Here is a 10,376-nt window from a genome sequence, read left to right on the forward strand (position 1 = left end):
TGGTGGTCTTATGGGGGACATCATGTCAAAGATATCACAAGGGCTAGGAAGGGGTTCAGCGTGGAGGTTGAACAAGGGTAGAGCTAGTAGCTCGAGGATGCATGTGTGGAGCACCTAAGGAAGAGAACTAGGAGTAAGGGTGGTTTGGCATGCACTTCTATTCCGCAAGAGTGTATGTTTAGGTAGTCAGGTGTGTGGGCATTTGATGAAGAAAGGGGAGGCGTAGTCTGGGTGAATGAAAATGGTCGCATCTTACAGTGGATCAGAGGTAGGGATCACCAGTACCGCGCAGAGTTTGGAGATTCTCAAGAAGAAAACTTAACCTGGGCATAAGCATAAAATCCAGCCCCGTGACAATAACCAACTCCTTACAGTATTAGAAACTAAACATAACTACATGGACGATTACTTTTTCTTCCACCGTAACACGGCAAAAAGATCAACCGGACGATTGACATGGAAAGGCAGCTTACATGTCGGATTGTCATCTGAATGTCATTTCTATTTAACGATGCCGGCTTGAATATTTACATCTCCGCGTGGACCAACAGCTTACATCGCCATCTATTTTCTAACTTTTGATACCCGTCTAGCTCTTTTCAATTATTTTACTGCTAAAATACAATTTTGTAGATCTCATCACTTCCAAAGTGGAGATTTGATTCTGACAGTCAACATTTCTATATAATTATTCTTAGCTAAGGCTAAGGAAGAATCTCTTTTCTCACCAAATGCGCATTACCAATTTATTACCTAACCTAATACAGTCTACTGCTTCTCGACGCATCAAGTTGCAGTACTGAGAAACTTCTGAGCTTAATGTTTTACAAAGCATCTGAAATTTAAAGGTGACATCAAATTATGTGCCAACAGACTAAACTTCAATAGACTTGTTTCATGTGACAACTCTTAAAGGGAAACCAACAATGCAAATCGCCTACAGTTCAAAGCTTTTAGCGTTGTTCTGTGTCCTGTTGTTTCCATGTATTGTTCGCATGCAAGATCGGCCCAACATTGCGAGAGCACTAATTCTACAAGCGCTATGTTTCAGAGTAATTTGAACATAGTCCTCAACAATCTCGCAAACAACACATCGTTATCAAAGGGTTTCAATACATCTGTGTTCGGCCAAAGCCCATTCACTGTTTATGGTTTCCTCCAATGTTGGGGAGACACAACTGTGGAAGAATGCCTCAGTTGTTCACAAGAAGCAAACATCGCCATTCGCAAGAGTTGTGGAAATGCAACGGGCGGTAGAGCTCGGATGGACAAGTGCTTTATACACTACGATTACTATTCCTTCTTTGGAAACCTAGATACCAATTTTGACAGGGTTTATTACAATTGGCATGCGGTCACAGTTCAGCCTGATGTGTTCAGTGCGGCAGTTAGGGAGCTTTTCACAAATCTGTCAGATGACGTCCTCCTATCCCCAATTCGTTTTGCCACCAGATCAACAGTCACGGCGTCTACATTTTATATGATAAACGGTCTGCTTCAGTGTTGGAGGGATCTAACTTCTGTAGGATTCAAACAACAGCAGCAACACAAAAGAAAAAAATGATAATATTCAAAACAAGTAAGGCTCTGTTTTACTGCAGAGAAAAAAACTGATATATTATTCCACCTACAAATTTCTATTCAGCCAATACATTTATTCAAATAAAAATTGTTAAAACTAATCCCTAACACATAGATCAAAATATAGATTAGGAGTTCTGATAGTAGTTTTAGCATTATTCCATGCCTATTATTAAGGATTGGAGAAGAAGTAACTAAGACTAAACTAAAATGCATTCAAAAATATCATCTAATGCATGCCATATGTACAACATGCTTCTTGTTTAAACTACTCCTAAACTGAAGTATTCTAGAAATTATTCATAGAATGGTGGAAATGGAGCGGTGGAGCTGGAGTTTGAAGTGAAGATCTCAGCATCAATCTTCATACTCCCCCTTGATGCTGAGAGGACTCACAATCTGATCTCTGAGTATCAAAAACTGATCTTTTGTAACTGCCTTTGTGAAGATGTCTGCAATTTGCTCCTTTATGTTGATGTACTTCAACTCAACCGCTTTATTTGTACCAAATCTCTGATAAAATGTTGTTTAAGATCAAAGTGTTTGGTCCTACTGTGATGAACCGGATTTTTGGCCAATTTAATGGCACTTATGTTGTCACAAAAAATCACAATAGGCTGAACCTGTATCTCTCCAATTTCTTCAAGAAGCTTTCTAAGTCATAAAGCTTGTGTGCCAGCTGAAGTGACCGCAACATATTCCGCTTCTGTAAAAGAGAGAGCAACCATACTTTGCTTCTTTGAACTCCATGTAATTAAACTGGAACCCAAAGAAAAAAAATTACCAGATGTAGATTTTCGGTCATCCAAACAACCTCCTCAATCTGAATCACTAAAGCTAATAAGCTCAAACTTATTAGAAGAATAGTGAATGCCAAAATCTACCGTGCTTTTCACATACCTCAAAATTCTCTTGACTGCCTTCATATGTTCCTCTGATGGATTTTCCATATACCTTGAAACCAATGAAACTGAATAAGCAATATCAGGCCTTGTGTGAGTTAAAAACATCAAACTCCCCACAATGCTCCTGTATAATGTCTCATCAACAATTTTAGCACCATCATCTCTACATAATGTAACTCCATGAGCAATTGGAGTGGAAAGAGGTTTACAATCAGCCATATCAAATTTTTTCAACATATCTTTGCATACTTTTCTTGACAAATAAAAATTTCATCTTTACCTTGATAAACCTCCATGCCAAGAAAGTACTTCATGAGACCTAAATCTTTCATCTCAAACTCATTCATCATAGCAACTTTAAATTCATCTTTCATCTTTGAACTACTACCCATATATAACAAATCATCAACATACAAACTCACAATGAGAATATCATTACCTTTTTGTTTGTAGTAAAGGGTAGGTTCACTCTTACTTCTTTGAAAGCTATTCTACTGAAAATATCCATCAATTCTTGCATACCATGCACCTGGTGCTTGCTTGAGGCCATACAAAGCTTTCTTCAACTTGTAGACATAATCTTCTTTGCCTTGAATCTCAAAACTTTGTGGCTGTCCCACATATACCTCTTCTTCTAAGTACCCATTCAAGAAAGAACTTTTCACATCCATATGATGAATACTCCATTCCTTTTGAGCTGCAAGAGAGATTAGCATCTTAATAGTTTCTTGTTTTGCTACTGGTGCAAAAGTTTTTTCATAATCAATGCCATACCTTTGAGTGAAACCTTTAGCAACCAATCTTGCCTTATGTCTTTCAACACTCCCATCACTATTATACTTGGTCTTATAGACCCATTTTGTGCCAATCTTCTTCTTCTTATGTGAAAGATCTACAAGCTCCCATGTTTCATTCCTATCAATGGAATCCATCTCTTCATTCATTGCTTGCATCCAAACCTTATTAGCACATGCATCTTCAAAACATGATGGCTCAAAATCAGCTTTAGCAAGTAATGCAAAATTTACTGTCTCACCTATTGGATCTTCTTCATGTGCTTGATTTTGACACCTCTCATAAATATCACTCAATCTTCTTACCTTCCTTGGAGGACTAGAGGATGGACTTGCTCTTGGTATTGGTGAGGGGTTTCTTGGTGGGCTTGGTGATCTTGAAATAGAACCATTAGCTGGCTGCTCATTATCATCATCATCCAAAACTGATTTTGGCTTTCCAACATGTTGTTTTTGATGACCATAAACTCCCCCTTCATCAAAAATCACATCTCTTGAAACAACAATCTTATTAGTAATAGGATTGAATAATCTATAAGCTTTTCTTTCCTCACTATAGCCCACAAAAATACATGATTCACTTTTAGCATCTAGCTTTTGCCTATTCTGATCAAGGATGTGAACATAAGCCAAACAACCAAAAACTTTAAAATGATTTACATTAGGCTTTTTCTCATACCATGCTTCATATGGAGTCATCTTGTGTAGGGCACTTGTAGGACTCCTGTTGAGAATATATACGACTGTAGCAACTGAATCAGCCCAATAAGAATTGTTCAAACCCTTGGTTTGTAACATGCTCCTTGCCATTTCTACCATAGTACGATTCTTCCTTTCAGCCACTCCATTCTGTTGGGGTGTGTATGCAGTTGTGAGTTGTCTTTTGATGCCATTTATCTCACAAAAATTTTGAAAATTGTTTGAGCAAAATTCTCCTCCTCGATCTGTTCTCAAACATCTTATTATGTTCCCTTTCTCATTCTCTACACAAGCTTTAAACTTCTTGAATGTATCAAAGGCTTCATCTTTAGTTTTCAAAAAATATACCCAACATATGCGTGAGTAATCATCAATAAAAGTAATGAAATATGACGACTTACCCAAACTTTGTGTTTGCATTGGACCACAAATATCTGAATGAATAAGTTGAAGTGGGTATTGGGCCCGCCATGCATTGCCTTTTGGAAATGATTCCCTTGAATGTTTCCCTTTTGCACACCCTTCACAAATCTGTTTATGCTCTTCAACCTTAGGCAATCCAAGAACTAATGCATTTGATGTTAGATTCTTCAAACTATTGAAATTTAAATGGCCATACCTGAGATGCCACAACCAACTTTTATCCTCATAAGCCATATTGACAAGCTGATTATCATTTTGACCAAACTTCAAAGGAAACATCCTATTCTTTGTCATAGGAACAACTGTAATCACTTTATTTTTTTTATTCTTATCATAGATAGTACAGTGCATGTTCTCAAATACCACTCTATAATTCTTCTCACATAGCTGCCCAACACTCAATAAATTATGTTTTAACTTGGGAGTATAATAAATATCTTGAACACTTTTCATACCTTCCTTTGTCTGAACATCCATGGCTCCTTTGGCCGCAACATCCATAGTATTGTTATTACCAAAGGTAATATTGGATCTGTAACTATCATCAAGCCTTGAAAATATTTCTCTGTTACCAGACATATGGTTAGAGCATCCAGAATCCAAATACCAAACATCATTCACATTACTTTCACCTTTCCCATAACACAAAAATAAATTACCCGAGGAAGGATCCTCATCTTGTTGGGCATAATTTGCACTATTGTTACCTGATTTCAGTCTACACTCTCTCTCAAAATGTCCATACTTATTGCAATGATAGCATTGGATGTTCTTTTTATCAAATCTGCCTCTACCTCTTCCTCCTTGAGCACCTCCTCTTCCTCTAGATCCTCTTGAAAAATTCTAATTTTGGCCCCATCACGAGCCTTAGTTGTTGCTACTACTGCTGCTAGCACCATCGTTCTTTGAAATTTGCAATTGAGAAGCAAAAGCCTTCTCATTAACACTGATAGATGTGTCCCTTACTCTATCCTCATGTGATATAAGAGATCCAACCAATCCATCATACTCCATGGTAGCTAAATTTTTTCTTTCTTCTATGGCAATTACTACAATATTCCATCTTGGGGTTAGAGATCTCAATACCTTTTTTATTATTTGCTCTTGAGCAATAGATTCACCCAAAGTGGCCATTTTATGAGTCACATCTTTCACTCTCACACAGAAATCTCCCACACTCTCTATCTCCTTCATCTTCAAGTTCTCATATTCTCTTTTCAAGGTTTGTAGCTTCACAACCTTGATCTGATCATTGCCATGGTAAGCATCTTTTAGAGTCTTCCAGGCCTCTTTTGCTGTCTTTGCATCAGCAATTTGAGGAAACAAGCTCTTATCAAGAGCCATCTGAATGTGAAACAATGCCATTGCATTCTTCTTCTCAGCTTCTTTCTTCAATCTCCTGTCATTAGGTTGGAGAGTATTCCAATCTGCAGGCTCTTCATATCTAGATTCAACGATCTCCCAAAAATCTTTCCCAATCAAAAAGTCTTCATCTTGATTGACCAATATTGGTAATCAACTCCATCAAACTCTGGGATTTGCAAATTGTTTGCCATGCTGCTGTCTTCCAAACACCTTCAGCTCTGATACCAAATGTAGGATTCAAACAACAACAGCAACACAAAAGAAAAAAAATGATAATATTCAAAACAAGGAAGGCTCTGTTTTACTGCAGAGAAAAAAACTGATATATTATTCCACCTACAAATTGCTATTCAGCCAATACATTTATTCAAATAAAAATTGTTAAAACTAATCCCTAACACATAGATCAAAATATAGATTAGGAGTTCTGACAGTAGTTTTAGCATTATTCCATGCCTATGATTAAGGATGGGAGAAGAAGTAACTAAGACTAAACTAAAATGCATTCAAAAATATCATCTAATGCATGCCATATGTACAGCATGCTTCTTGTTTAAACTACTCCTAAACTGAAGTATTTTAGAAATTATTCATAGAATGGTGGAAATGGAGCGGTGGAGTTGGAGTTTGAAGTGAAGATCTCAGCATCAATCTTCAACTTCTGTCGAGGACTGCCAATTTTGCTTAGCAAGTGCAATTTGGAATCTGTTAGCTGTGACCTTAACGGACAACGAAACTTTTGAGGGAGGAGTGAGTCGATGCGGTAGTTGCATTGCTCGTTATGAAACGTACTCATTCTTTCATCCCGCCCCGCCGCCGCCGCCACCGCCATCTCCCCTACAACTGCCTTCTCCTCCGCCGATTCAGCAGCCACCATTACCATCTCCAACAGGAGGTAGGAAGCATATCAATTTCCTTATTAGCTAATTTCAATCATTAGTATTCATATCAATTTTCTTATCAGCTAATTTCAAAACTATAATTGTTCTGGTATGGTGACTAATTCCATGAGAGAGGAATGTCATGACGGCATTATTTGGGTCCGTTTGGTTTGTGGAATTTAAAAAATTCGGATTTCTACAAACCTTGGTTTAGCCAAATCAAGGTTTTGTATATCTTCATTCTGATTTTTGGGATTTTACTAAAACTGTTTGTTTCACTCGGAAGATGCATGTGAAGACACATTGCGTAAGCTTGGAGTTGAAGGGCAAATTTCAAAAATTAGTCCAATCTATTGTTTGTACACTCCTTTAAAAACAAAACCAAGTTTTGATTTTCAATTCCTATTTTTGTAGGAAGCTGGAAAACTTGGTTTTGAGGCAAAATTGGAAGTACCATATGCTAATTCCATTTTTCAAATTTTGAAACAAAAGCACAAATTTTCTAATCCGAATTTTGAAAAAGTCAATTCCTGTCATCTTCCAAAACGAAACAGACCCTTAAGACTTTACAGGCACAAACTGTTTCAGAAAAACCTATCTCAGCCATAAGTCTTGGTGCTATCAATATTATGGCTTCCAGGGAAAGTCTGTAATAATTGTTAGGGGTTCGATGACTGAGGTTTTTGTCAAGTTCATTTTTCAATTGCTGGAAGAATTGTATACATGTATCAATAGTCCATTTCACAAATCACACATCAATAAAATGTACTTTTGAATACTGTAGATTTTTCTTTCTTAAATATTTAATATTTGTTCTTCATGATCTCTGATCACCTTTTGTAATAGAAAACAGCGAAGTCTATATTAATAACTGATTATTTTTTAACTTTTTTAATTGTTCATTATCACAAGTTTGACATTTTGAATCACCCATCTTAAGGAAAAACTTGCGAAACCCAACTTATAATTTAAGATTTCTAACTGTGCAAAACTATCCTCGATGACTATTACAGACTTTCCTCTATAGATGTCGTTTCTGGTTCATTTTACCCTTCATTCATATTCTTTGATAACCTACAGAGGGTTCATTTTACCATTTGCCATGACCAAAAACTAAAAATTTGATCAATTGTGCAGGAAAATCAACAAACAAAATTGGCATACTTTTGGGTATTCTCGGCGGCGTAGTGTTTCTGCTACTTATATGCCTGTTTGCAATCGAAGAAAATTCATGTCTGCAGTATTATGGATGCCAGGCCTGATAAAGAAAGGTATTTTTATGGCGTGATTTTGTTGAATTTGTCATACCTGTTTAGTCTTTCTGGTTAGATACAAATTTGTAAGTTTAGTCTACCGGGTGCATTTATTATCCAGAGAATCGGCCGGCAGCGAGAGATAATCTAAATAGAGAGGTAAATTCAGCGATCGGCCAGGAGGAGGGCATAATTTATAATTTGGAAAACGTCAAGGCCGCAACTAGAAATTTCGACGAAGATAACAAGCTTGGACAAGGAGGATTTGGTGATGTATACAAGGTAAACTAACCATAACCGACTCCGTTTCCTTGTTCAAGACAGGAAATTGAAAAATACAAGTAATTTAATAAGTATGCTTATCCATTCGTTATGCCCATTTTATCATTTTTTATCGAGTTCTGATTTGAGAAGAGATCCGTTCACACATCAGGTTTTTTCACAAATTTACAAGCTACTTATCTACATTATAATTGTTTTACATATTCAAGAGCATATACTTATTGGATATATGTCATCTAGTAAAAACCTCTAAAGATTAGCTTGTTGCCATCCTTTCAATTTTGACTTTACTTTTACTCATTTATAGAGAGCCTGCACAAACTGCTATACTGATCTTCTAGGAAATTAGATGTATCTCCTAAATAATCTTCTAGCAAATTACACAGCCACCAATTCTATGGTAATCCTCTTCTGGGGGAACGGTTTATTGATCTTTTAGCTGATGACTGGGTTTGACGCCATAAACAATCTCTGACATTTTCTATGTAACAAGTGGGGTATGTCTTTTGTCATTTCATAGTTTCTTTTACAACCTATTCAGTCTGCTTCCTTTATGTTGGCTGTTTGGAGTTTCTTAAGTATTATTGAGCGTATATATTTATGTGTTTTCTTTCATGTCAGGGCACAATGCCAAATGGAACACTGATAGCGGTAAAGAGACTTTCTGTCCAATCAACTCAAGGAAAGAAGCAGTTTCTAAATGAGGTTAAGCTGGTAGCAGGAATTCAACATCGTAGCCTTGTGAAGTTACTTGGATGTTGTACGGAGGGCTCAGAAAGATTGCTTGTTTACGAGTTCCTCTCTAATAAGAGCCTTGAGAAAATACTTTTTCGTAAGTTTACTCAGTCTCAATTTAACATCGGTGTCATAAAATGTTTTTCCTAATTCTTTTTGGAAAATTGAATGTCATAAATCATTAATTTAGAGGTATGGATATAGATACGAAGAGGAGAAAAGAGGGAGAAAAGAGCTTGACTAGGCAAAGCGATTAAACATCATACTTGGAATAGCCCATGGGCTTCTATATTTGCACCAAGATTCCCAACTCCGGATCATTCATTGAGATATCAAAGCAAGTAATATCTTGCTTGATGAGAAAATGCAGCCAAAGATAACAGATTTTGGTTTAGCAAGGTTGTTTCATCTAGATGAGACTCATGTCAACACAAGCATTGCGAGAACTCTATAAGAATCCTCCTCATTTATTTTTATTTTTATTTTTCAAATCATCTTGTACACCAAATAGGTTAGCTTTTAACATTTTTTGAAGATTGTTTTTTAAATTGAAGTTTTCTAATAATTATTTCCCATTATATAGTGGTTATATTTGAGAGGGCAACTATCTGCTAAAGCAGATATCTATAGTTTTGGCATAGTTATTCTAGAAATTATATGTGGAAGGAAGAATAATGATAATAGACTGGCTCCTGAATTTCAAAACCTCTTGGAATGGGTAAGATTATATATGATAGCTAATATGAAGATGAGTACGATTCATTCTTAACATAGTCAATACAACTAAATTTCAAAAATTTATATATTAATAAGATGAATATGATTTTTTCCTATGTAGGTATGGAGATCTTACAAGAAAGGAGATATTATGGATGTGATTGACAAAGTGATAATAGATAGTTCCAACGACCAAGTTTCAAAATGCATTCAAGTGGGCCTTTTTATGTACACAAGCAAATCCATCACTTTGTCCACCAATGACCAATGTACATGCAATGCTTTCAAACCCTTCTAGGGCCAACTTACCAGATCCCACAAAACCTGCTTATGTATGGAATACCCAAAATACTACTCCATAGTCTACATCAACATCAACATCTAATAGCACTTCTCTATCCACTTCATTAGCTTCTCAGTTAGTTTACCCATCTATCAATGATGTAACTGTAACATATTTAAGTTCTAGATAACATCACTCCTAACTAACTAAAATAAGAGAGTTTGTATATTACGAGACGTATATAATAATTTCTTAATTTAATAAATATTTTATTTTATTATATTTTATCCAAATGAGTCATTAAATTGCTGATGGTAGTTGAATGTTTTCATGAATGTTCAATATTGATCTTTACTGTAACGAATTATTATTTGTTAAATGTATTGAAAATATTAGGACATGGTAGTATTAATTTAATTTTCTAATATCACAAAATTCTAATATAATTCTAAGCTCAA

The 10,376-nt window shown here is 36.0% G+C and overlaps 1 pseudogene; it reads left to right on the top strand.

Moving 5' to 3' along the window:
- The first annotated feature begins 926 nt into the window (after positions 1–926).
- Positions 927–10,108, top strand: LOC149531189 (cysteine-rich receptor-like protein kinase 15; annotated as a pseudogene).
- Positions 10,109–10,376: the final 268 nt, after the last annotated feature.

The sequence above is a fragment of the Cupressus sempervirens genome, chromosome 11 (genome assembly GCF_028749045.1).
Source record: "Cupressus sempervirens isolate cs-2001-9-10 chromosome 11, ASM2874904v1, whole genome shotgun sequence".
NCBI classification, from domain to species: Eukaryota; Viridiplantae; Streptophyta; class Pinopsida; order Cupressales; family Cupressaceae; genus Cupressus; species Cupressus sempervirens.